Source organism: Triturus cristatus, chromosome 1_1, assembly GCF_964204655.1.
Source record: "Triturus cristatus chromosome 1_1, aTriCri1.1, whole genome shotgun sequence".
Taxonomy (NCBI): domain Eukaryota; kingdom Metazoa; phylum Chordata; class Amphibia; order Caudata; family Salamandridae; genus Triturus; species Triturus cristatus.
Window position 1 is genome coordinate 1,078,778,921 of NC_140579.1, and position 23,309 is coordinate 1,078,802,229.

Consider the following 23,309-nt stretch of genomic DNA (forward strand, 5'->3'; position numbering starts at 1 on the left):
GGGGAGTAAAGCGGAGCGGCATGTCGGGGAGTGGAGTGGAGCGGCATGTCGGGGAGTGGAGTGGAGCGGCATGTCGGGGAGTGGAGTGGTGCGGCATGTCGGGGAGTGGAGAGGAGTGGAGCGGCATGTCAGGGAGTGGAGTGGCATGCCGGAGAGTGGAGAGGAGTGGAGCAGCATGTCGGGGAGTGGAGAGGAGCGGCATGTCGGGGAGTGGAGTGAAGTGGAGCAGCATGTCGGGGAGTGGAGAGGAGCGGAGCGGCATGTCGGGGAGTGGAGTGAAGCCGAGCGGCATGTCGGGGAGTGGAGTGAAGCGGAGCGGCAAGGAGTGGAGCAGCATGTCGAGGAGTGGAGAGGAGTGGAGCTGCATGTCGGAGAGTGGAGTGAAGTGGCATGTCGGGGGGTTGAGTGAAGTGGAGCGGCATGTCGGGGAGTGGAGTGAAGTGGAGCGGCATGTCGGTGAGTGAAGTGGAACGGCATGTCGGGTAGTCGAGAGAAGTAAAGCGGCATGTCGGGGAGTGGAATGGAGTGAAGAGGCATGTCGGGGAGTGGAATGGAGTAAAGAGGCATGTCAGGGAGTGGAGTGGAGCGGCATGTTGGGAGTGGAGTGGAGCGGCATGTCGGGGAGAGGAGTGAAGTGGAGCTGCATGTCGGGGAGTGGAGTGAAGTGGCATGGCATGTCGGAGAGTGGAGTTGAGTGGCATGTCGGAGAGAGGAGTGGAGCGACATGTCGGGGAGTGGAGTGGAGCAACATGTCGGGGAGTGGAGTGGAGTGGAGCGGCATGTTGGGGAGTGGAGCGGCATGTTGGGGAGTGGAGCGGCATGTTGGGGAGTGGAGCGGCATGTTGGGGAGTGGAGTGGAGCGGAATGTCGGGGAGTGGAATGGAGCGGCATGTCGGGGAGTGGAGTGAAGTGGAGCGGCTTGTCGGGGAGTCAAGTGGAACGGCATGTCGGGTAGTGGAGAGGAGTAAAGCGGCATGTCGGTGAGTGGAATGGAGTGAAGAGGCATGTCAGGGAGTGGAGTGGAGCAGCATGTTGGGAGTGGAGTGGAGCGGCATGTCGGGGAGTGGAGTGAAGTGGAGCTGCAAGTCGGGGAGTTGAGTGAAGTGGCATGGCATGTCAGGGAGTGGAGTTGAGCGGCATGTCAGAGAGAGGAGTGGAGCGACATGTCGGGGAGTGGAGTGGAGCAACATGTCGGGGAGTGGAGTGTAGCGGCATGTCGGGGAGTGGAGTGGAGCGGCATGTCGGGGAGTGGAGCGGCATGTCGGAGAGTGGTGCCGCATGTCGGGGAGTGGAGTGGAGCGGCATGTCGTGGAGTGGAGTGGCATGTCAGGAGTGGAGCGGCATGCCGGGGAGTGGAGCGGCATGTTGGGGAGTGAAGTGGAGCGACATGTCGGGGAGTGGAGTGGAGCGGCATGTCGGGGAGTGGAGTGGAGTCGAGCGGCATGTCGGGGAGTGAAGTGAAGTGGAGCAGCATGTCAGGGAGTGGAGTGAAGTGGAACGGCATGTCGGGGAGTGGAGAGGAGTGGAACGGCATGTCGGGGAGTGGATAGGAGTGGAGCGGCATGTCAGGGAGTGAAGCGGAGCGGCATGTCGGGGAGTGAAGTGGAGCGGCATGTCAGGGAGTAAAGCGGAGCGGCATGTCGGGGAGTGGAGTGGAGCGGCATGTCGGGGAGTGAAGTGGAGCGGCATGTTGGGGAGTGGAGAGGAGTGGAGCAGCATGTCGGAGAGTGGAGAGGAGTGGAGCGGCATGTCGGGGAGTGGAGTGAAGTGGAGTGGCATGTCGGGGAGTGGAGAGGAGCGGAGCGGCATATCGGGGAGTGGAGGGAAGCGGAGCGGCATGTCGGGAAGTGGAGTGAAGCGGAGCAGCATGTCAGGGAGTGGAGTGAAGTGGAACGGCATGCCGGGGAGTGGAGAGGAGTGGAGCGGCATGTCGGGGAGTGGATAGAAGTGGAGAGGCATGTCAGGGAGTGAAGCGGAGCGGCATGTCGGGGAGTGAAGCGGAGCGGCATGTCGGGGAGTGGAGAGGAGTGGAGCGGCATGTCGGGGAGTGAAGCGGAGTGGCATGTCGGGGAGTGAAGCGGAGCGGCATGTCGGGGAGTAAAGCGGACCGGCATGTCGGGGAGTGGAGTGGAGCGGCATGTCGGGGAGTGGAGTGGAGCGGCATGTCGGGGAGTGGAGTGGTGCGGCATATCGGGGAGTGGAGAGGAGTGGAGCGGCATGTCAGGGAGTGGAGTGGCATGCCGGAGAGTGGAGAGGAGTGGAGCAGCATGTCGGGGAGTGGAGAGGAGCGGAGTGGCATGTCGGGGAGTGGAGTGAAGCGGAGCAGCATGTCGGGGAGTGGAGTGAAGCGGAGCGGCAAGGAGTGGAGCGGCATGCCGAGGAGTGGAGAGGAGTGGAGCTGCATGTCGGGGAGTGAAGAGGAGTGGAGCGGGATGTCAGGGAGTGGAGAGGAGTAAAGCAGCATGTCGAGGAGTGGAGCGGCATGCAGGGGAGTGGAGCGGCATGCGGGGGAGTGGAGCAGCATGCAGGGGAGTGGAGCGGCATGCTGGGGGAGTAGAGCGGCATGCTGGGGAGTGGAGCAGCATGCCGGGGAGTGGAGTGGAGCGGCATGCCGGGTAGTGGAGTAGAGCGGCATGCCGGGGAGTGGAGTGGAGCGGCATGCTGGGGAATGGAGCGGAGCGGCATGTCGGGAGTGGAGTGGAGCGGCATGTTGGGGAGTGGAGTGAAGTGGAGCAGCATGCCAGGGAGTGGAGTGAAATGGCATGTTGGGGAGTGGAGATGAGCGGCATGGCATGTCGGGGAGTGGAGAGGCGTAGAGCGGCATGTCGGGGAGTGGAGAGGAGTGGAGCGGCATGTCGGGGAGTGGAGTAAAGTGGACCGGCATGTCAGGGAGTGGAGTGGAGTGATATGTCAGGGAGTGGAGTGGAGCGGCATGTCGGGGAGTGGAGTAGAGTGGAGCGGAATGTCGGGGAGTGGAGAGGAGTGGAGCGGCATGTCGGGGAAAGGAGAGGAGTGGAGCGGCATGTCGGGGAGTGGAGTGAAGTGGAGCGGCATGTCGGGGAGTGGAGAGGAGCGGAGCGGCATGTCGGGGAGTGGAGTGAAGCCGAGCGGCATGTCGGGGAGTGGAGTGAAGCGGAGCGGCAAGGAGTGGAGCAGCATGTCGAGGAGTGGAGAGGAGTGGAGCTGCATGTCGGAGAGTGGAGTGAAGTGGCATGTCGGGGGGTTGAGTGAAGTGGAGCGGCATGTCGGGGAGTGGAGTGAAGTGGAGCGGCATGTCGGTGAGTGAAGTGGAACGGCATGTCGGGTAGTCGAGAGAAGTAAAGCGGCATGTCGGGGAGTGGAATGGAGTGAAGAGGCATGTCGGGGAGTGGAATGGAGTAAAGAGGCATGTCAGGGAGTGGAGTGGAGCGGCATGTTGGGAGTGGAGTGGAGCGGCATGTCGGGGAGAGGAGTGAAGTGGAGCTGCATGTCGGGGAGTGGAGTGAAGTGGCATGGCATGTCGGAGAGTGGAGTTGAGTGGCATGTCGGAGAGAGGAGTGGAGCGACATGTCGGGGAGTGGAGTGGAGCAACATGTCGGGGAGTGGAGTGGAGTGGAGCGGCATGTTGGGGAGTGGAGCGGCATGTTGGGGAGTGGAGCGGCATGTTGGGGAGTGGAGCGGCATGTTGGGGAGTGGAGTGGAGCGGAATGTCGGGGAGTGGAATGGAGCGGCATGTCGGGGAGTGGAGTGAAGTGGAGCGGCTTGTCGGGGAGTCAAGTGGAACGGCATGTCGGGTAGTGGAGAGGAGTAAAGCGGCATGTCGGTGAGTGGAATGGAGTGAAAAGGCATGTCAGGGAGTGGAGTGGAGCAGCATGTTGGGAGTGGAGTGGAGCGGCATGTCGGGGAGTGGAGTGAAGTGGAGCTGCAAGTCGGGGAGTTGAGTGAAGTGGCATGGCATGTCAGGGAGTGGAGTTGAGCGGCATGTCAGAGAGAGGAGTGGAGCGACATGTCGGGGAGTGGAGTGGAGCAACATGTCGGGGAGTGGAGTGTAGCGGCATGTCGGGGAGTGGAGTGGAGCGGCATGTCGGGGAGTGGAGCGGCATGTCGGAGAGTGGTGCCGCATGTCGGGGAGTGGAGTGGAGCGGCATGTCGTGGAGTGGAGTGGCATGTCAGGAGTGGAGCGGCATGCCGGGGAGTGGAGCGGCATGTTGGGGAGTGAAGTGGAGCGACATGTCGGGGAGTGGAGTGGAGCGGCATGTCGGGGAGTGGAGTGGAGTCGAGCGGCATGTCGGGGAGTGAAGTGAAGTGGAGCAGCATGTCAGGGAGTGGAGTGAAGTGGAACGGCATGTCGGGGAGTGGAGAGGAGTGGAACGGCATGTCGGGGAGTGGATAGGAGTGGAGCGGCATGTCAGGGAGTGAAGCGGAGCGGCATGTCGGGGAGTGAAGTGGAGCGGCATGTCAGGGAGTAAAGCGGAGCGGCATGTCGGGGAGTGGAGTGGAGCGGCATGTCGGGGAGTGAAGTGGAGCGGCATGTTGGGGAGTGGAGAGGAGTGGAGCAGCATGTCGGAGAGTGGAGAGGAGTGGAGCGGCATGTCGGGGAGTGGAGTGAAGTGGAGTGGCATGTCGGGGAGTGGAGAGGAGCGGAGCGGCATGTCGGGGAGTGGAGGGAAGCGGAGCGGCATGTCGGGAAGTGGAGTGAAGCGGAGCAGCATGTCAGGGAGTGGAGTGAAGTGGAACGGCATGCCGGGGAGTGGAGAGGAGTGGAGCGGCATGTCGGGGAGTGGATAGAAGTGGAGCGGCATGTCAGGGAGTGAAGCGGAGCGGCATGTCGGGGAGTGAAGCGGAGCGGCATGTCGGGGAGTGGAGAGGAGTGGAGCGGCATGTCGGGGAGTGAAGCGGAGTGGCATGTCGGGGAGTGAAGCGGAGCGGCATGTCGGGGAGTAAAGCGGACCGGCATGTCGGGGAGTGGAGTGGAGCGGCATGTCGGGGAGTGGAGTGGAGCGGCATGTCGGGGAGTGGAGTGGTGCGGCATGTCGGGGAGTGGAGAGGAGTGGAACGGCATGTCAGGGAGTGGAGTGGCATGCCGGAGAGTGGAGAGGAGTGGAGCAGCATGTCGGGGAGTGGAGAGGAGCGGAGTGGCATGTCGGGGAGTGGAGTGAAGCGGAGCAGCATGTCGGGGAGTGGAGTGAAGCGGAGCGGCAAGGAGTGGAGCGGCATGCCGAGGAGTGGAGAGGAGTGGAGCTGCATGTCGGGGAGTGAAGAGGAGTGGAGCGGGATGTCAGGGAGTGGAGAGGAGTAAAGCAGCATGTCGAGGAGTGGAGCGGCATGCAGGGGAGTGGAGCGGCATGCGGGGGAGTGGAGCAGCATGCAGGGGAGTGGAGCGGCATGCTGGGGGAGTAGAGTGGCATGCTGGGGAGTGGAGCAGCATGCCGGGGAGTGGAGTGGAGCGGCATGCCGGGTAGTGGAGTAGAGCGGCATGCCGGGGAGTGGAGTGGAGCGGCATGCTGGGGAATGGAGCGGAGCGGCATGTCGGGAGTGGAGTGGAGCGGCATGTTGGGGAGTGGAGTGAAGTGGAGCAGCATGCCAGGGAGTGGAGTGAAATGGCATGTTGGGGAGTGGAGATGAGCGGCATGGCATGTCGGGGAGTGGAGAGGCGTAGAGCGGCATGTCGGGGAGTGGAGAGGAGTGGAGCGGCATGTCGGGGAGTGGAGTAAAGTGGACCGGCATGTCAGGGAGTGGAGTGGAGTGATATGTCAGGGAGTGGAGTGGAGCGGCATGTCGGGGAGTGGAGTAGAGTGGAGCGGCATGTCGGGGAGTGGAGAGGAGTGGAGCGGCATGTCGGGGAAAGGAGAGGAGTGGAGCGCCATGTCGGGGAGTGGAGTGAAGTGGAGCGGCATGTTGGGGAGTGAAGTGGAAAGGCATGTCGGGTAGTGGAGAGGAGTAAAGCGGCATGTCGGGGAGTGGAATGGAGTGAAGAGGCATGTCAGGGAGTGGAGTGGAGTGGCATGTTGGGAGTGGAGTGGAGCGGCATGTCAGGGAGTGGAGTGAAGTGGAGCTGCATGTCGGGGAGTGGAGTGAAGTGGGATGGAATGTCGGGGAGTGGAGTTGAGCTGCATGTCGGAGAGAGGAGTGGAGCGACATGTCAGGTAGTGGAGTGGAGCAACATGTCGGGGAGTGGAGTGGAGCGACATGTCGGTGAGTGGAGTGGAGCGGCATGTTGGGGAGTGGAGCGGCATGTCGGAGAGTGGTGAGGCATGTCGGGGAGTGGAGAGGAGTGGAGCGGCATGTCGGAGAGTGGTGCGGCATGTCGGGGAGTGGAGTGGAGTGGAGCGGCATGTCGGGGAGTGAAGTAGAATGGAGCGGCATGTTGGAGAGTGGAGCAGCATGTTGAGGAGTGGAGCGGCATGTCAGGGTGTGGAGTGGACTGGCATGTCGAGGAGTGGAGTGGAGTGGAGCAGCATGTAGGGGAGTGAAGTGAAGTGGAGCAGCATGTCAGGGAGTGGAGTGAAGTGGAGCGGCATGTCAGGGAGTGGAGAGGAGTGGAGCGGCATGTTGGGGAGTGGAGAGGAGTGGAGCGGCATGTCGGGGAGTGAAGCGGAGCGGCATGTCGGGGAGTGAAGCGGAGCGGCATGTCGGGGAGTAAAGCGGAGCGGCATGTCGGGGAGTGGAGTGGAGCGGCATGTCGGGGAGTGGAGTGGAGCGGCATGTCGGGGAGTGGAGTAGAGTGGAGCGGCATGTCGGGGAGTGGAGTGAAGTGGAGTGGCATGTCGGGGAGTGGAGAGGAGCGGAGCGGCATGTCGGGGAGTGGAGGGAAGCGGAGCGGCATGTCGGGAAGTGGAGTGAAGCGGAGCAGCATGTCAGGGAGTGGAGTGAAGTGGAACGGCATGCCGGGGAGTGGAGAGGAGTGGAGCGGCATGTCGGGGAGTGGATAGAAGTGGAGCGGCATGTCAGGGAGTGAAGCGGAGCGGCATGTCGGGGAGTGAAGCGGAGCGGCATGTCGGGGAGTGGAGAGGAGTGGAGCGGCATGTCGGGGAGTGAAGCGGAGTGGCATGTCGGGGAGTGGAGTGGAGCGGCATGTCGGGGAGTGGAGTGGAGCGGCATGTCGGGGAGTGGAGTGGTGCGGCATGTCGGGGAGTGGAGAGGAGTGGAGCGGCATGTCAGGGAGTGGAGTGGCATGCCGGAGAGTGGAGAGGAGTGGAGCAGCATGTCGGGGAGTGGAGAGGAGCGGAGTGGCATGTCGGGGAGTGGAGTGAAGCGGAGCAGCATGTCGGGGAGTGGAGTGAAGCGGAGCGGCAAGGAGTGGAGCGGCATGTTGAGGAGTGGAGAGGAGTGGAGCTGCATGTCGGGGAGTGAAGAGGAGTGGAGCGGGATGTCGGGGAGTGGAGAGGAGTAAAGCAGCATGTCGAGGAGTGGAGCGGCATGCAGGGGAGTGGAGCGGCATGCGGGGGAGTGGAGCAGCATGCAGGGGAGTGGAGCGGCATGCTGGGGGAGTAGAGCGGCATGCTGGGGAGTGGAGCAGCATGCCGGGGAGTGGAGTGGAGCGGCATGCCGGGTAGTGGAGTAGAGCGGCATGCCGGGGAGTGGAGTGGAGCGGCATGCTGGGGAATGGAGTGGAGCGGCATGTCGGGAGTGGAGTGGAGCGGCATGTTGGGGAGTGGAGTGAAGTGGAGCGGCATGCCAGGGAGTGGAGTGAAATGGCATGTTGGGGAGTGGAGATGAGCGACATGGCATGTCGGGGAGTGGAGAGGCGTAGAGCGGCATGTTGGGGAGTGGAGAGGAGTGGAGCGGCATGTCGGGGAGTAGAGTAAAGTGGACCGGCATGTCAGGGAGTGGAGTGGAGTGATATGTGAGGGAGTGGAGTGGAGCGGCATGTCGGGGAGTGGAGTAGAGTGGAGCGGCATGTCGGGGAGTGGAGAGGAGTGGAGCGGCATGTCGGGGAAAGGAGAGGAGTGGAGCGCCATGTCGGGGAGTGGAGTGAAGTGGAGCGGCATGTTGGGGAGTGAAGTGGAAAGGCATGTCGGGTAGTGGAGAGGAGTAAAGCGGCATGTCGGGGGAGTGGAATGGAGTGAAGAGGCATGTCAGGGAGTGGAGTGGAGTGGCATGTTGGGAGTGGAGTGGAGCGGCATGTCGGGGAGTGGAGTGAAGTGGAGCTGCATGTCGGGGAGTGGAGTGAAGTGGGATGGCATGTCGGGGAGTGGAGTTGAGCTGCATGTCAGAGAGAGGAGTGGAGCGACATGTCAGGTAGTGGAGTGGAGCAACATGTCGGGGAGTGGAGTGGAGCGACATGTCGGTGAGTGGAGTGGAGCGGCATGTCGGGGAGTGGAGCGGCATGTCGGAGAGTGGTGAGGCATGTCGGGGAGTGGAAAGGAGTGGAGCGGCATGTCGGAGAGTGGTGCGGCATGTCGGGGAGTGGAGTGGAGCGGCATGTCGGGGGGTGAAGTAGAATGGAGCGGCATGTTGGAGAGTGGAGCAGCATGTTGAGGAGTGGAGCGGCATGTCAGGGTGTGGAGTGGACTGGCATGTCGGGGAGTGGAGTGGAGTGGAGCAGCATGTAGGGGAGTGAAGTGAAGTGGAGCAGCATGTCAGGCAGTGGAGTGAAGTGGAGCGGCATGTCAGGGAGTGGAGAGGAGTGGAGCGGCATGTTGGGGAGTGGAGAGGAGTGGAGCGGCATGTCGGGGAGTGAAGCGGAGCGGCATGTCGGGGAGTGAAGCGGAGCGGCATGTCGGGGAGTAAAGCGGAGCGGCATGTCGGGGAGTGGAGTGGAGCGGCATGTCGGGGAGTGGAGTGGAGCGGAATGTCGGGGAGTGGAGTGGTGCGGCATGTCGGGGAGTGGAGAGGAGTGGAGCGGCATGTCAGGGAGTGGAGTGGCATGCCGGAGAGTGGAGAGGAGTGGAGCAGCATGTCGGGGAGTGGAGAGGGGCGGCATGTCGGGGAGTGGAGTGAAGTGGAGCAGCATGTCGGGGAGTGGAGAGGAGCGGAGCGGCATGTCGGGGAGTGGAGTGAAGCCGAGCGGCATGTCGGGGAGTGGAGTGAAGCGGAGCGGCAAGGAGTGGAGCAGCATGTCGAGGAGTGGAGAGGAGTGGAGCTGCATGTCGGAGAGTGGAGTGACGTGGCATGTCGGGGGGTTGAGTGAAGTGGAGCGGCATGTCGGGGAGTGGAGTGAAGTGGAGCGGCATGTCGGTGAGTGAAGTGGAACGGCATGTCGGGTAGTCGAGAGAAGTAAAGCGGCATGTCGGGGAGTGGAATGGAGTGAAGAGGCATGTCGGGGAGTGGAATGGAGTAAAGAGGCATGTCAGGGAGTGGAGTGGAGCGGCATGTTGGGAGTGGAGAGGAGCGGCATGTCGGGGAGAGGAGTGAAGTGGAGCTGCATGTCGGGGAGTGGAGTGAAGTGGCATGGCATGTCGGAGAGTGGAGTTGAGTGGCATGTCGGAGAGAGGAGTGGAGCGACATGTCGGGGAGTAGAGTGGAGCAACATGTCGGGGAGTGGAGTGGAGTGGAGCGGCATGTTGGGGAGTGGAGCGGCATGTTGGGGAGTGGAGCGGCATGTTGGGGAGTGGAGCGGCATGTTGGGGAGTGGAGTGGAGCGGAATGTCGGGGAGTGGAATGGAGCGGCATGTCGGGGAGTGGAGTGAAGTGGAGCGGCTTGTCGGGGAGTCAAGTGGAACGGCATGTCGGGTAGTGGAGAGGAGTAAAGCGGCATGTCGGTGAGTGGAATGGAGTGAAGAGGCATGTCAGGGAGTGGAGTGGAGCAGCATGTTGGGAGTGGAGTGGAGCGGCATGTCAGGGAGTGGAGTGAAGTGGAGCTGCATGTCGGGGAGTTGAGTGAAGTGGCATGGCATGTCAGGGAGTGGAGTTGAGCGGCATGTCAGAGAGAGAAGTGGAGCGACATGTCGGGGAGTGGAGTGGAGCAACATGTCGGGGAGTGGAGTGTAGCGGCATGTCGGGGAGTGGAGTGGAGCGGCATGTCGGGGAGTGGAGCGGCATGTCGGAGAGTGGTGCCGCATGTCGGGGAGTGGAGTGGAGCGGCATGTCGTGGAGTGGAGTGGCATGTCGGGAGTGGAGCGGCATGTCGGGGAGTGGAGCGGCATGTTGGGGAGTGAAGTGGAGCGACATGTCGGGGAGTGGAGTGGAGCGGCATGTCGGGGAGTGGAGTGGAGTCGAGCGGCATGTCGGGGAGTGAAGTGAAGTGGAGCAGCATGTCAGGGAGTGGAGTGAAGTGGAACGGCATGTCGGGGAGTGGAGAGGAGTGGAACGGCATGTCGGGGAGTGGATAGGAGTGGAGGGGCATGTCAGGGAGTGAAGCGGAGCGGCATGTCGGGGAGTGAAGCGGAGCGGCATGTCAGGGAATAAAGCGGAGCGGCATGTCGGGGAGTGGAGTGGAGCGGCATGTCGGGGAGTGAAGTGGAGCGGCATGTTGGGGAGTGGAGAGGAGTGGAGCAGCATGTCGGGGAGTGGATAGGAGTGGAGCGGCATGTCGGGGAGTGGAGTGAAGTGGAGTGGCATGTCGGGGAGTGGAGAGGAGCGGAGCGGCATGTCGGGGAGTGGAGGGAAGCCGAGCGGCATGTCGGGAAGTGGAGTGAAGCGGAGCAGCATGTCAGGGAGTGAAGTGAAGTGGAGCAGCATGTCAGGGAGTGGAGTGAAGTGGAACGGCATGTCGGGGAGTGGAGAGGAGTGGAGCGGCATGTCGGCGAGTGGATAGGAGTGGAGCGGCATGTCAGGGAGTGAAGCGGAGCGGCATGTCGGGGAGTAAAGTGGAGCGGCATGTCGGGGAGTGGAGTGGAGCGGCATGTCGGGGAGTGGAGTGGAGTGGAGCGGCATGTCGGGGAGTGAAGTGAAGTGGAGCAGCATGTCAGGGAGTGGAGTGAAGTGGAACGGCATGTCGGGGAGTGGAGAGGAGTGGAGCGGCATGTCGGCGAGTGGATAGGAGTGGAGCGGCATGTCAGGGAGTGAAGCGGAGCGGCATGTCGGGGAGTGAAGCGGAGCGGCATGTCGGGGAGTAAAGTGGAGCGGCATGTCGGGGAGTGGAGTGGAGCGGCATGTCGGGGAGTGGAGTGGAGCGGCATGTCGGGGAGTGGAGAGGAGTGGAGCAGCATGTTGGGGAGTGGAGTGGCATGTCGGAGAGTGGAGAGGAGTGGAGCGGCATGTCGGGGAGTCGAGAGGAGTGGAGCGGCATGTCGGGGAGTGGAGTGAAGTGGAGTGGCATGTCGGGGAGAGGAGCGGAGCGGCATGTCGGGGAGTGGAGAGAAGTGGAGCGGCATGTCGGGGAGTGGAGTGAAGTGGAGCGGCATGTCGGGGAGTGGAGTGAAGCGGAGCGGCAAGGAGTGGAGCGGCATGTCGAGGAGTGGTGAGGAGTTGAGCTGCATGTCCGGGAGTGGAGTGAAGCAGCATGTCGGGGAGTTGAGTAAAAAGCCATGTCGAGAAGTTGAGTGAAGTGGAGAGGCATGTCGGGGAGTGGAGTGAAGTGGAGCGGCATGTCGGTGAGTGAAGTGGAATGGCATGTCGGGTAGTGGAGAGAAGTAAAGCCGCATGTCGGGGAGTGGAATGGAGTGAAGAGCCATGTCAGGGAGTGGAGTGGAGCGGCATGTTGGGAGTGGAGTGGAGCGGCATGACGGGGAGTGGAGTGAAGTGGAGCTGCATGTCGGGGAGTGGAGTGAAGTGGCATGGCATGTCGGGGAGCGGAGTTGAGCGGCATGTCGGAGAGAGGAGAGGAGCGACATGTCGGGGAGTGGAGTGGAGCAACATGTCGGGGAGTGGAGTGGAGCGGCATGTTGGGGAGTGGAGCGGCATGTCGGGGAATGGAGCGGCATGTTGGGGAGTGGAGTGGAGCTGCATGTCGGGGAGTGGAGTGGAGCGGCATGTCGGGGAGTGGAGTGAACTGGAGCGGCATGTCGGGGAGTGAAGTGGAACGGCATGTCGGGTGGTGGAGAGGAGTAAAGTGGCATGTCGGGGAGTGGAGTGAAGCGGCATGTCGGGGAGTTGAGTGAAACACCATGTCGGGGAGTGGAGTGAAGTGGAGCTGCATGTCGGGGAGTTGAGTGAAGTGGCATGGCATGTCGGGGAGTGGAGTTGAGCGGTATGTCGGAGAGAGGAGTGGAGTGACATGTCGGGGAGTGGAGTGGAGCAACATGTCGGGGAGTGGAGTGGAGTGGCATGTCGGGGAGTGGAGTGGAGCGGCATGTCGGGGAGTGGAGCGGCATGTCGGGGAGTGGAGCGGCATGTCGGGGAGTGGAGCGGCATGTCGGAGAGTGGTGCGGCATGTCGGGGAGTGGAGCGGCATGTCGGAGAGTGGTGCAGCATGTCGGGGAGTGGAGTGGAGCGGCATGTCGGGAGTGGAGTGGAGCGGCATGTCGGGAGTGGAGTGGAGCGGCATGTCGGGAGTGGAGCGGCATGTCGGGAGTGGAGCGGCATGTCAGGAGTGGAGCGGCATGTCGGGAGTGGAGCGGCATGTCGGGGAGTAGAGCGGCATGTCTGGGAGTGAAGTGGAGCAACATGTCGGGGAGTGGAGTGGAGCGGCATGTCGGGGAGTGGAGTGGAGTGGAGCGGCATAACGGGGAGTGAAGTGAAGTGGAGCAGCATTTGAGGGAGTGGAGTGAAGTGGAACGGCATGTCGGGGAGTGGAGAGGAGTGGAGCGGCATGTCAGGGAGTGGATAGGAGTGGAGCGGCATGTCAGGGAGTGAAGCGGAGCGGCATGTCGGGGAGTGAAGCGGAGCAGCATGTCGGGGAGAAAAGTGGAGCGGCATGTCGGGGAGTGGAGTGGAGCGGCATGTCGGGGAGTGGAGTGGAGCGGCATGTCGGGGAGTGGAGAGGAGTGGAGCAGCATTTTGGGGAGTGGAGAGGAGTGGAGCGGCATGTCTGGGAGTGGAGTGAAGTGGAGCGGCATGTCGGGGAGTGGAGAGGAGTGGAGCGGCATGTCGGGGAGTGGAGGGAAGCGGAGCGGCATGTCGGGGAGTGGAGTGAAGCGGAGCGGCAAGGAGTGGAGCGGCATGTCGAGGAGTGGAGAGGAGTGGACCTGCATGTCGGGGAGTGGAGTGAAGCGGCATGTCGGGGAGTTGAGTGAAACGCCATGTCGAGGAGTTGAGTGAAGTGGAGCGGCATGTCGGGGAGTGGAGTGAAGTGGAGCGGCATGTCGGGGAGTGAAGTGGAACGGCATGTCAGGTAGTGGAGAGAAGTAAAGCGGCATGTCGGGGAGTGGAATGGAGTGAAGAGGCATGTCAGGGAGGGGTGTGGAGCGGCATGTTGGGAGTGGAGGGGAGCGGCATGTCTGGGAGTGGAGTGAAGTGGAGCTGCATGTCGGGGAGTGGAGTGAAGTGGCATGGCATGTCGGGGAGTGGAGTTGAGCGGCATGTTGGGGAGTGGAGTGAAGTGGACCGGCATGTCGGGGAGTGAAGTGGAACGGCATGTCAGGTAGTGGAGAGAAGTAAAGCGGCATGTCGGGGAGTGGAATGGAGTGAAGAGGCATGTCAGGGAGTGGAGTGGAGCGGCATGTTGGGAGTGGAGTGGAGTGGAGCGGCATGTCGGGGAGTGGAGTGAAGTGGAGCTGCATGTCGGGGAGTGGAGTGAAGTGGCATGACATGTCGGGGAGTGGAGTTGAGCGGCATGTCGGAGAGAGGAGTGGAGCGACATGTCGGGGAGTGGAGTGGAGCAACATGTCGGGGAGTGGAGTTGAGTGGAGCGGCATGTCGGGGAGTGGAGCGGCATGTCGGGGAGTGGAGCAGCATGTCGGGGAGTGGAGCGGCATGACGGGGAGTGGAGTGGAGTGGCATGTCAAGGAGTGGAGTAGAGCGGCATGCCGGGGAGTGGAGTGGAGCGGCATGCTGGGGAATGGAGCGGAGCGGCATGTCGGGAGTGGAGTGGAGTGGCATGTTGGGGAGTGGAGTGAAGTGGAGCAGCATGTCAGGGAGTGGAGTGAAATGGCATGTTGGGGAGTGGAGATGAGCGGCATGGCATGTCGGGGAGTGGAGAGGCGTAGAACGGCATGTCGGGGAGTGGAGAGGAGTGGAGCGGCATGTCGGGGAGTGGAGTAAAGTGGACCGGCATGTCAGGGAGTGGAGTGGAGTGATATGTCAGGGAGTGGAGTGGAGCGGCATGTCGGGGAGTGGAGTAGAGTGGAGCGGCATGTCGGGGAGTGGAGAGGAGTGGAGCGGCATGTCGGGGAAAGGAGAGGAGTGGAGCGCCAGGTCGGGGAGTGGAGTGAAGTGGAGCGGCATGTTGGGGAGTGAAGTGGAAAGGCATGTCGGGTAGTGGAGAGGAGTAAAGCGGCATGTCGGGGAGTGGAATGGAGTGAAGAGGCATGTCAGGGAGTGGAGTGGAGTGGCATGTTGGGAGTGGAGTGGAGCGGCATGTCGGGGAGAGGAGTGAAGTGGAGCTGCATGTCGGGGAGTGGAGTGAAGTGGGATGGCATGTCGGGGAGTGGAGTTGAGCTGCATGTCGGAGAGAGGAGTGGAGCGACATGTCAGGTAGTGGAGTGGAGCAACATGTCGGGGAGTGGAGTGGAGCGACATGTCGGTGAGTGGAGTGGAGCGGCATGTCGGGGAGTGGAGCGGCATGTCGGAGAGTGGTGAGGCATGTCGGGGAGTGGAAAGGAGTGGAGCGGCATGTCGGAGAGTGGTGCGGCATGTCGGGGAGTGGAGTGGAGTGGAGCGGCATGTCGGGGAGTGAAGTAGAATGGAGCGGCATGTTGGAGAGTGGAGCAGCATGTTGAGGAGTAGAGCGGCATGTCAGGGTGTGGAGTGGACTGGCATGTCGGGGAGTGGAGTGGAGTGGAGCAGCATGTAGGGGAGTGAAGTGAAGTGGAGCAGCATGTCAGGGAGTGGAGTGAAGTGGAGCGGCATGTCAGGGGGTGGAGAGGAGTGGAGCGGCATGTTGGGGAGTGGAGAGGAGCGGAGCGGCATGTCGGGGAGTGAAGCGGAGCGGCATGTCGGGGAGTGAAGCAGAGCGGCATGTCGGGGAGTAAAGCGGAGCGGCATGTCGGGGAGTGGAGTGGAGCGGCATGTCGGGGAGTGGAGTGGTGCGGCATGTCGGGGAGTGGAGAGGAGTGGAGCAGCATGTCAGGGAGTGGAGTGGCATGCCGGAGAGTGGAGAGGAGTGGAGCAGCATGTCGGGGAGTGGAGAGGAGCGGAGTGGCATGTCGGGGAGTGGAGTGAAGCGGAGCAGGATGTCGGGGAGTGGAGTTAAGCGGAGCGGCAAGGAGTGGAGCGGCATGTCGAGGAGTGGAGAGGAGTGGAGCTGCATGTCGGGGAGTGAAGAGGAGTGGAGCGGGATGTCGGGAAGTGGAGAGGAGTAAAGCAGCATGTCGAGGAGTGGAGCGGCATGCAGGGGAGTGGAGTAGCATGCGGGGGAGTGGAGCAGCATACAGAGGAGTGGAGCGGCATGCCGGGGGAGTAGAGCGGCATGCTGGGGAGTGGAGCAGCATGCCGGGGAGTGAAGTGGAGCGGCATGCCGGGTAGTGGAGTAGAGCGGCATGCCGGGGAGTGGAGTGGAGCAGCATGCTGGGGAATGGAGCGGAGCGGCATGTCGGGAGTGGAGTGGAGCGGCATGTTGGGGAGTGGAGTGAAGTGGAGCGGCATGTCAGGGAGTGGAGTGAAATGGCATGTTGGGGAGTGGAGATGAGTGGCATGGCATTTCGGGGAGTGGAGAGGCGTAGAGCGGCATGTCGGGGAGTGGAGAGGAGTGGAGCGGCATGTCGGGGAGTGGAGTAAAGTGGACCGGCATGTCAGGGAGTGGAGTGGAGTGATATGTCAGGGAGTGGAGTGGAGCGGCATGTCGGGGAGTGGAGTAGAGTGGAGCGGCATGTCGGGGAGTGGAGAGGAGTGGAGCGGCATGTCGGGGAAAGGAGAGGAGTGGAGCGGCATGTCGGGAAGTGGAGTGAAGTGGAGCGGCATGTTGGGGAGTGAAGTGGAGTGAAGAGGCATGTCAGGGAGTGGAGTGGAGTGGCATGTTGGGAGTGGAGTGGAGCGGCATGTCGGGGAGTGGAGTGAAGTGGAGCTGCATGTCGGGGAGTGGAGTGAAGTGGGATGGCATGTCGGGGAGTGGAGTTGAGCTGCATGTCGGAGAGAGGAGTGGAGCGACATGTCAGGTAGTGGAGTGGAGCAACATGTCGGGGAGTGGAGTGGAGCGACATGTCGGTGAGTGGAGTGGAGCGGCATGTCGGGGAGTGGAGCGGCATGTCGGAGAGTGGTGAGGCATGTCGGGGAGTGGAGAGGAGTGGAGCGGCATGTCGGAGAGTGGTGCGGCATGTCGGGGAGTGGAGTGGAGTGGAGCGGCATGTCGGGGAGTGAAGTAGAATGGAGCGGCATGTTGGAGAGTGGAGCAGCATGTTGAGGAGTGGAGCGGCATGTCAGGGTGTGGAGTGGACTGGCATGTCGGGGAGTGGAGTGGAGTGGAGCAGCATGTAGGGGAGTGAAGTGAAGTGGAGCAGCATGTCAGGGATTGGAGTGAAGTGGAGCGGCATGTCAGGGAGTGGAGAGGAGTGGAGCGGCATGTTGAGGAGTGGAGAGGAGTGGAGCGGCATGTCGGGGAGTGAAGCGGAGCGGCATGTCGGGGAGTGAAGCGGAGCGGCATGTCGGGGAGTAAAGCGGAGCGGCATGTCGGGGAGTGGAGTGGAGCGGCATGTCGGGGAGTGGAGTGGAGCGGCATGTCGTGGAGTGGAGTGGTGCGGCATGTCGGGGAGTGGAGAGGAGTGGAGCGGCATGTCAGGGAGTGGAGTGGCATGCCGGAGAGTGGAGAGGAGTGGAGCAGCATGTCGGGGAGTGGAGAGGAGCGGAGCGGAGCGGCATGTCGGGGAGTGGATTGAAGTGGAGCAGCATGTCGGGGAGTGGAGAGGAGCGGCATGTCGGGGAGTGGAGTGAAGCCGAGCGGCATGTCGGGGAGTGGAGGGAAGCGGAGCAGCAAGGAGTGGAGCAGCATGTCGAGGAGTGGAGAGGAGTGGAGCTGCATGTCGGAGAGTGGAGTGAAGTGGCATGTCGGGGGGTTGAGTGAAGTGGAGCGGCATGTCGGGGAGTGGAGTGAAGTGGAGCGGCATGTCGGTGAGTGAAGTGGAACGGCATGTCGGGTAGTCGAGAGAAGTAAAGCGGCATGTCGGGGAGTGGAATGGAGTGAAGAGGCATGTCGGGGAGTGGAATGGAGTAAAGAGGCATGTCAGGGAGTGGAGTGGAGCAACATGTTGGGAGTGGAGTGGAGCGGCATGTCGGGGAGAGGAGTGAAGTGGAGCTGCATGTCGGGGAGTGGAGTGAAGTGGCATGGTATGTCGGAGAGTGGAGTTGAGTGGCATGTCGGAGAGAGGAGTGGAGCGACATGTCGGGGAGTGGAGTGGAGCAACATGTCGGGGAGTGGAGTGGAGTGGAGCGGCATGTTGGGGAGTGGAGCGGCATGTTGGGGAGTGGAGCGGCATGTTGGGGAGTGGAGTGGAGCGGAATGTCGGGGAGTGGAATTGAGCGGCATGTCGGGGAGTGGAGTGAAGTGGAGCGGCTTGTCGGGGAGTCAAGTGGAATGGCATGTCGGGTAGTGGAGAAGAGTAAAGCGGCATGTCGGTGAGTGGAATGGAGTGAAGAGGCATGTCAGGGAGTGGAGTGGAGCGGCATGTTGGGAGTGGAGTGGAGCGGCATGTCGGGGAATGGAGTGAAGTGGAGCTGCATGTCGGGGAGTTGAGTGAAGTGGCATGGCATGTCAGGGAGTGGAGTTGAGCGGCATGTCAGAGAGAGGAGTGGAGCGACATGTCGGGGAGTGGAGTGGAGCAACATGTCGGGGAGTGGAGTGTAGCGGCATGTCGGGGAGTGGAGTGGAGCGGCATGTCGGGGAGTGGAGCGGCATGTCGGAGAGTGGTGCCGCATGTCGGGGAGTGGAGTGGAGCGGCATGTCGTGGAGTGGAGTGGCATGTCGGGAGTGGAGCGGCATGTCGGGGAGTGGAGCGGCATGTTGGGGAGTGAAGTGGAGCGACATGTCGGGGAGTGGAGTGGAGCGGCATGTCGGGGAGTGGAGTGAAGTGGAGCGGCTTGTCGGGGAGTCAAGTGGAATGGCATGTCGGGTAGTGGAGAAGAGTAAAGCGGCATGTCGGTGAGTGGAATGGAGTGAAGAGGCATGTCAGGGAGTGGAGTGGAGCGGCATGTTGGGAGTGGAGTGGAGCGGCATGTCGGGGAATGGAGTGAAGTGGAGCTGCATGTCGGGGAGTTGAGTGAAGTGGCATGGCATGTCAGGGAGTGGAGTTGAGCGGCATGTCAGAGAGAGGAGTGGAGCGACATGTCGGGGAGTGGAGTGGAGCAACATGTCGGGGAGTGGAGTGTAGCGGCATGTCGGGGAGTGGAGTGGAGCGGCATGTCGGGGAGTGGAGCGGCATGTCGGAGAGTGGTGCCGCATGTCGGGGAGTGGAGTGGAGCGGCATGTCGTGGAGTGGAGTGGCATGTCGGGAGTGGAGCGGCATGTCGGGGAGTGGAGCGGCATGTTGGGGAGTGAAGTGGAGCGACATGTCGGGGAGTGGAGTGGAGCGGCATGTCGGGGAGTGGAGTGGAGTCGAGCGGCATGTCGGGGAGTGAAGTGAAGTGGAGCAGCATGTCAGGGAGTGGAGTGAAGTGGAACGGCATGTCGGGGAGTGGAGAGGAGTGGAACGGCTTGTCGGGGAGTGGATAGGAGTGGAGCGGCATGTCAGGGAGTGAAGCGGAGCGGCATGTCGGGGAGTGAAGCGGAGCGGCATGTCAGGGAGTAAAGCGGAGCGGCATGTCGGGGAGTGGAGTGGAGCAGCATGTCGGGGAGTGAAGTGGAGCGGCATGTTGGGGAGTGGAGAGGAGTGGAGCAGCATGTCGGGGAGTGGAGAGGAGTGGAGCGGCATGTCGGGGAGTGGAGTGAAGTGGAGTGGCATGTCAGGGAGTGGAGAGGAGCGGAGCGGCATGTCGGGGAGTGGAGGGAAGCGGAGCAGCATGTCAGGAAGTGGAGTGAAGCGGAGCAGCATGTCAGGGAGTGGAGTGAAGTGGAACGGCATGCCGGGGAGTGGAGAGGAGTGGAGCGGCATGTCGGGGAGTGGATAGAAGTGGAGCGGCATGTCAGGGAGTGAAGCGGAGCGGCATGTCGGGGAGTGAAGCGGAGCGGCATGTCGGGGAGTAAAGTGGAGCGGCATGTCGGGGAGTGGAGTGGAGCGGCATGTCGGGGAGTGGAGTGGAGCGGCATGTCGGGGAGTGGAGAGGAGTGGAGCAGCATGTTGGGGAGTGGAGTGGCATGTCGGAGAGTGGAAAGGAGTGGAGCAGCATGTCGGGGAGTCGAGAGGAGTGGATCGGCATGTCGGGGAGTGGAGTGAAGTGGAGTGGCATGTTGGGGAGTGGAGAGGAGCGGAGCGGCATGTCGGGGAGTGGAGGGAAGTGGAGCGGCATGTCGGGGAGTGGAGTGAAGCGGAGCGGCATGTCGGGGAGTGGAGTGAAGCAGAGCGGCAAGGAGTGGAGCGGCATGTCGAGGAGTGGAGAGGAGTGGAGCTGCATGTCGGGGAGTGGAGTGAAGCAGCATGTCGGGGAGTTGAGTAAAAAGCCATGTCGGGAAGTTGAGTGAAGTGGAGAGGCATGTCGGGGAGTGGAGTGAAGTGGAGCGGCATGTTGGGAGTGGAGTGGAGCGGCATGACGGGGAGTGGAGTGGAGCGGCATGTTGGGGAGTGGAGCGGCATGTCGGGGAATGGAGCGGCATGTTGGGGAGTGGAGTGGAGCTGCATGTCGGGGAGTGGAGTGGAGCGGCATGTCGGGGAGTGGAGTGAAGTGGAGCGGCATGTCGGGGAGTGAAGTGGAACGGCATGTCGGGTAGTGGAGAGGAGTAAAGTGGCATATCGGGGAGTGGAGTGAAGCGGCATGTCGGGGAGTTGAGTGAAACACCAAGTCGGGGAGTGGAGTTGTTGGACCCGGCCTCGTGGCGTGGTCCTTAACCCCCCTGGACTGTGGCCGATCCCCGCCCCGGCCTTCACGGGCCACCCGTCTGAACTGCTCCAAGGCCCTTCACCTGGAACTGCACGTGGTCGCATGCTCCTCATGGCTCCGCCATCTTGTTGGCATCTACGTCACCCCGTACACCAGCCGGCGCGACCCCGCTCAACCCGGCCTCGACCCCAGCGAAGCCCCGACCTCGAGGCACCACGGACTGGCCAGGGGGTGCCGCAGGAACCATTCATCGCCCCCGGCGGAGGACGGTATCGTTGGGACCCCCAACTGTCCTCCCCTCTCGAGGTGTGATCGCCCTGCAAACTCCCATGGGCCTGGCGCCTCTCCTGCTGGGCGTCTGGCCACCTCCACCCGGCCACTCCGCCCCCTTGGGCGCAAGGGTCCGGACATCAAAGGGCTCCAGACCTATATCTGGGGCGACCCCACCACAGCTCGGCAGTTGTATCCCGGAGTCGAGAGCCCTGCTGATCGAATCGCGGCTGACCCTACGGAGAAGAACTCTTGTCGGAACCATCACGAGCCCTGCTGACTGCGTCGCGGCTCCCTCTTGTGAACCTTTCCTGAACCACCTGGAACATCGGAGCCCTGCAGACGCCGTCGCGGCCCCACCTCGCTGAGACCTTCCTCGGAGCCCTGCTGACGACGTCGCGGCTCGAGCTGAGCAGAAACCATCTTGAGAGCCCTGCTGATTGAATCGCGGCTCTCCACGAACTGTACGCCAGAGCCCTGCTGACGCCGTCGCGGCTCGACCCCTCCGAGATCGGAGGTCCTCCAGCTTGAGGATAAGAACTGGGCCCCAGGTACCCTCGTACCACATTCCTGCCAAAGACTGTCCCGCTACCCCTACCCTTCCAAAGAGACATTGAGACTTTTGGTGGATCCCTCGATCCCTTCGTGTAAATATTGAACTCGTAACCTTTTATTGATGATAAAGAATTGCTTGTCTTGAGACAACCTCCTTGAGTCCGGTGTGGTGGTGTTACTGTGCTAGTACGTGATAGGAGAAGGATCTCTCAGGAGACTTCTCGGCAGCGCTCGGCTACTTCGTGCAGTGCGAGGGCCCCCCTTGGTGGTCTCACCGACTCCTCGGGGTCCGCCTTCCAACATTTGGTGGCCAGCGACGGGATCCGAGCCGAACGCAGTACGTACCAGCCAGTACCCACTAGCTACCCATCCAAACGAATAGCATCATGAGCAGCCAGGAAAACAACGCGACAATGGAGTTCCAGCCCGAACGGCTGGAAGAATATACGCACAAAGAATTAAAACAGTTCTGCAGAGACAAAGGCATTGCAACCACCAGCCTCGGTACCAAGGAAGAGATGCAGAAAGCTCTGAGGACATGGCTGGAGGCCGGGGCAGGCCCCTCCCAGGAAGAAGGGCCCTTGCCCCTGACGGAGACCACAGCAACCGCACTGACCCCGGCAACTGGAGGACGAAAGAGCCTAGAAACCGGCCTCTCCGAAGAAGAAATACGAGAGCGGGAAAAGGTCCGGAGCCACGAGCTAGAGCTCGCCCGACTGCGACTGGACGGCGAACTCCAGCTGGCAGAAAAGAAACTGGCCCTCGAGCAGCTACGCCTTCAAGAAGAGATAGAAGAGAAGAGACGACACCGGGAGTTGGAGGAAAAGAAGCTCACCCTTGAGCACGAGCGCAGCCTCAAGGAGCTCGAGATCAAGGCCAAGAACGGAGGGACCAACACCCCCAGTACGAGAGACACTCTACCGCCTGCCGAGGCCAAAGTACATATCCCGAAGGAGGTCGTCAAGGAGTATTACAAGAATGACGATATCCAACAGTGGTTCAAGGCCTATGAGGTGGCCATGACCTCCCATCGAGTGCCCCGAAAAGACTGGGGCGCAGGCCTGTGGGGGCGATTCCTGAGTGAAGGGCGGGACACGCTGCTCCAGCTACCGGAGGAAGTGATGACCTCCTACGATCACATGAAGGAGGCCCTGCTCACCCGCTACGGGCTAACAGCGGAAATGTACCGCCAGCGGTTCCGAGACTGCAAGAAAATCCCGGGTACCACATGGGTGGAATATGTGGACTTTTTTAGTCGGGCCCTAGAAGGGTGGATCAAAGGCAGCAAAGTAACCACCTACGGGCAACTGGTCGACCTCATCGTGTGGGAACATCTTTCCAACAATTGCTTCGTGGAGCTGAGACAGCACCTCCTCGACAGCAAAATGACCGACCCGCGGAAACTGGCCGTCGAGGCCGATCGATGGGTCAACTCCCGGGTCCCCCGGAGCTCAATGGGGGAGTACCAGAGGAACCCCAACGGACCCCCACGCCAGCGCGGTGGGGGGGAGGGCCGAACAGGAACCGAGACCCTCCCGCTGGGGCCCCCAGGAGCCCCCCTCGAGGGCCACCGCAGCCACATCTCTCCCCGAGCCTAGCACGAAGGGTGGGCCCGGCCCGACCCGGACCACGGCCACCAGTGACCTGCTATGGCTGCCAACAAACCGGACACTTTGCCAGCGACCCGGCCTGCCCTCTGAACCGAAGAAACGGGGCCGGCGGGCCCCCGCCCCGGCAGCTGACAGCCGCCGCCTTGGGGGGAGGAGAAGAGGAAGAAGAGGCCCTCGACCGAGAAAACACTGAGTGGGAGCCGGCAGCCATGTCCCTGGTCTGCCTGGGTAGCCGGGAGATGGTACCCTGCACCCCCATCCCAACCAACACCCAGAAGTACCGGCAGCAGGTCACGGTCAACGGACAACGGGCCGAAGCCCTTCGCGACACCGGCGCCAGTATCACCGCTGTCCGCTGCCACCTGGTGACCCCTGAACAGATTCTACCGAATGTGCTGTGCCCTGTCCGGACGGCCGACAACAGTGAAAGCCTATGCCAGATGGCCCTGGTCCCCTTTGAGTGGGGAGGGGTGACGGGCCTGCTGAAGGTGACAGTGCGCGACGACGCCCCGGTCGACTGCCTCCTGGGGAACGACTTGGAGAGTTCCCCCTGGGCTCAAGTAGAATGACGAGAGCACCTCCGAATGTTGGGACTGGCTGATTGGGCCTGCGCCATCACCCGGTCCATGACCGCCCAGGCCCCCCGCTCATCCTCGACCTCCGGGACCGCCCGACCCGAGGGGCTCACACCCCCTCCCGCCAGCAGCGAGGAGGAGGCGGACACCGACCCTGGGTCCAGCGAATCCTCCCCCGAAGAGATGACTTCTCCGAGCGCCCTACCAGAGCTGACGCAATGGCAACACGAAGGGGGCCCCACCCGAGAGCAGTTCCAGCAAGAGCAACAGTCCTGTCCCTCTCTCGAAGGGGTCCGGCAGCAGGCGACCGCGCAAGCCAACGGTGACCAGACCGGCACCCACTGGATCTACTGGGCCGAGGGCCTGTTGTACAGTGAACAGAAAGTAGCAGAACTCGGGGCCAGCCGCGTGTTGGTGGTCCCCCTCCGCTTCCGGG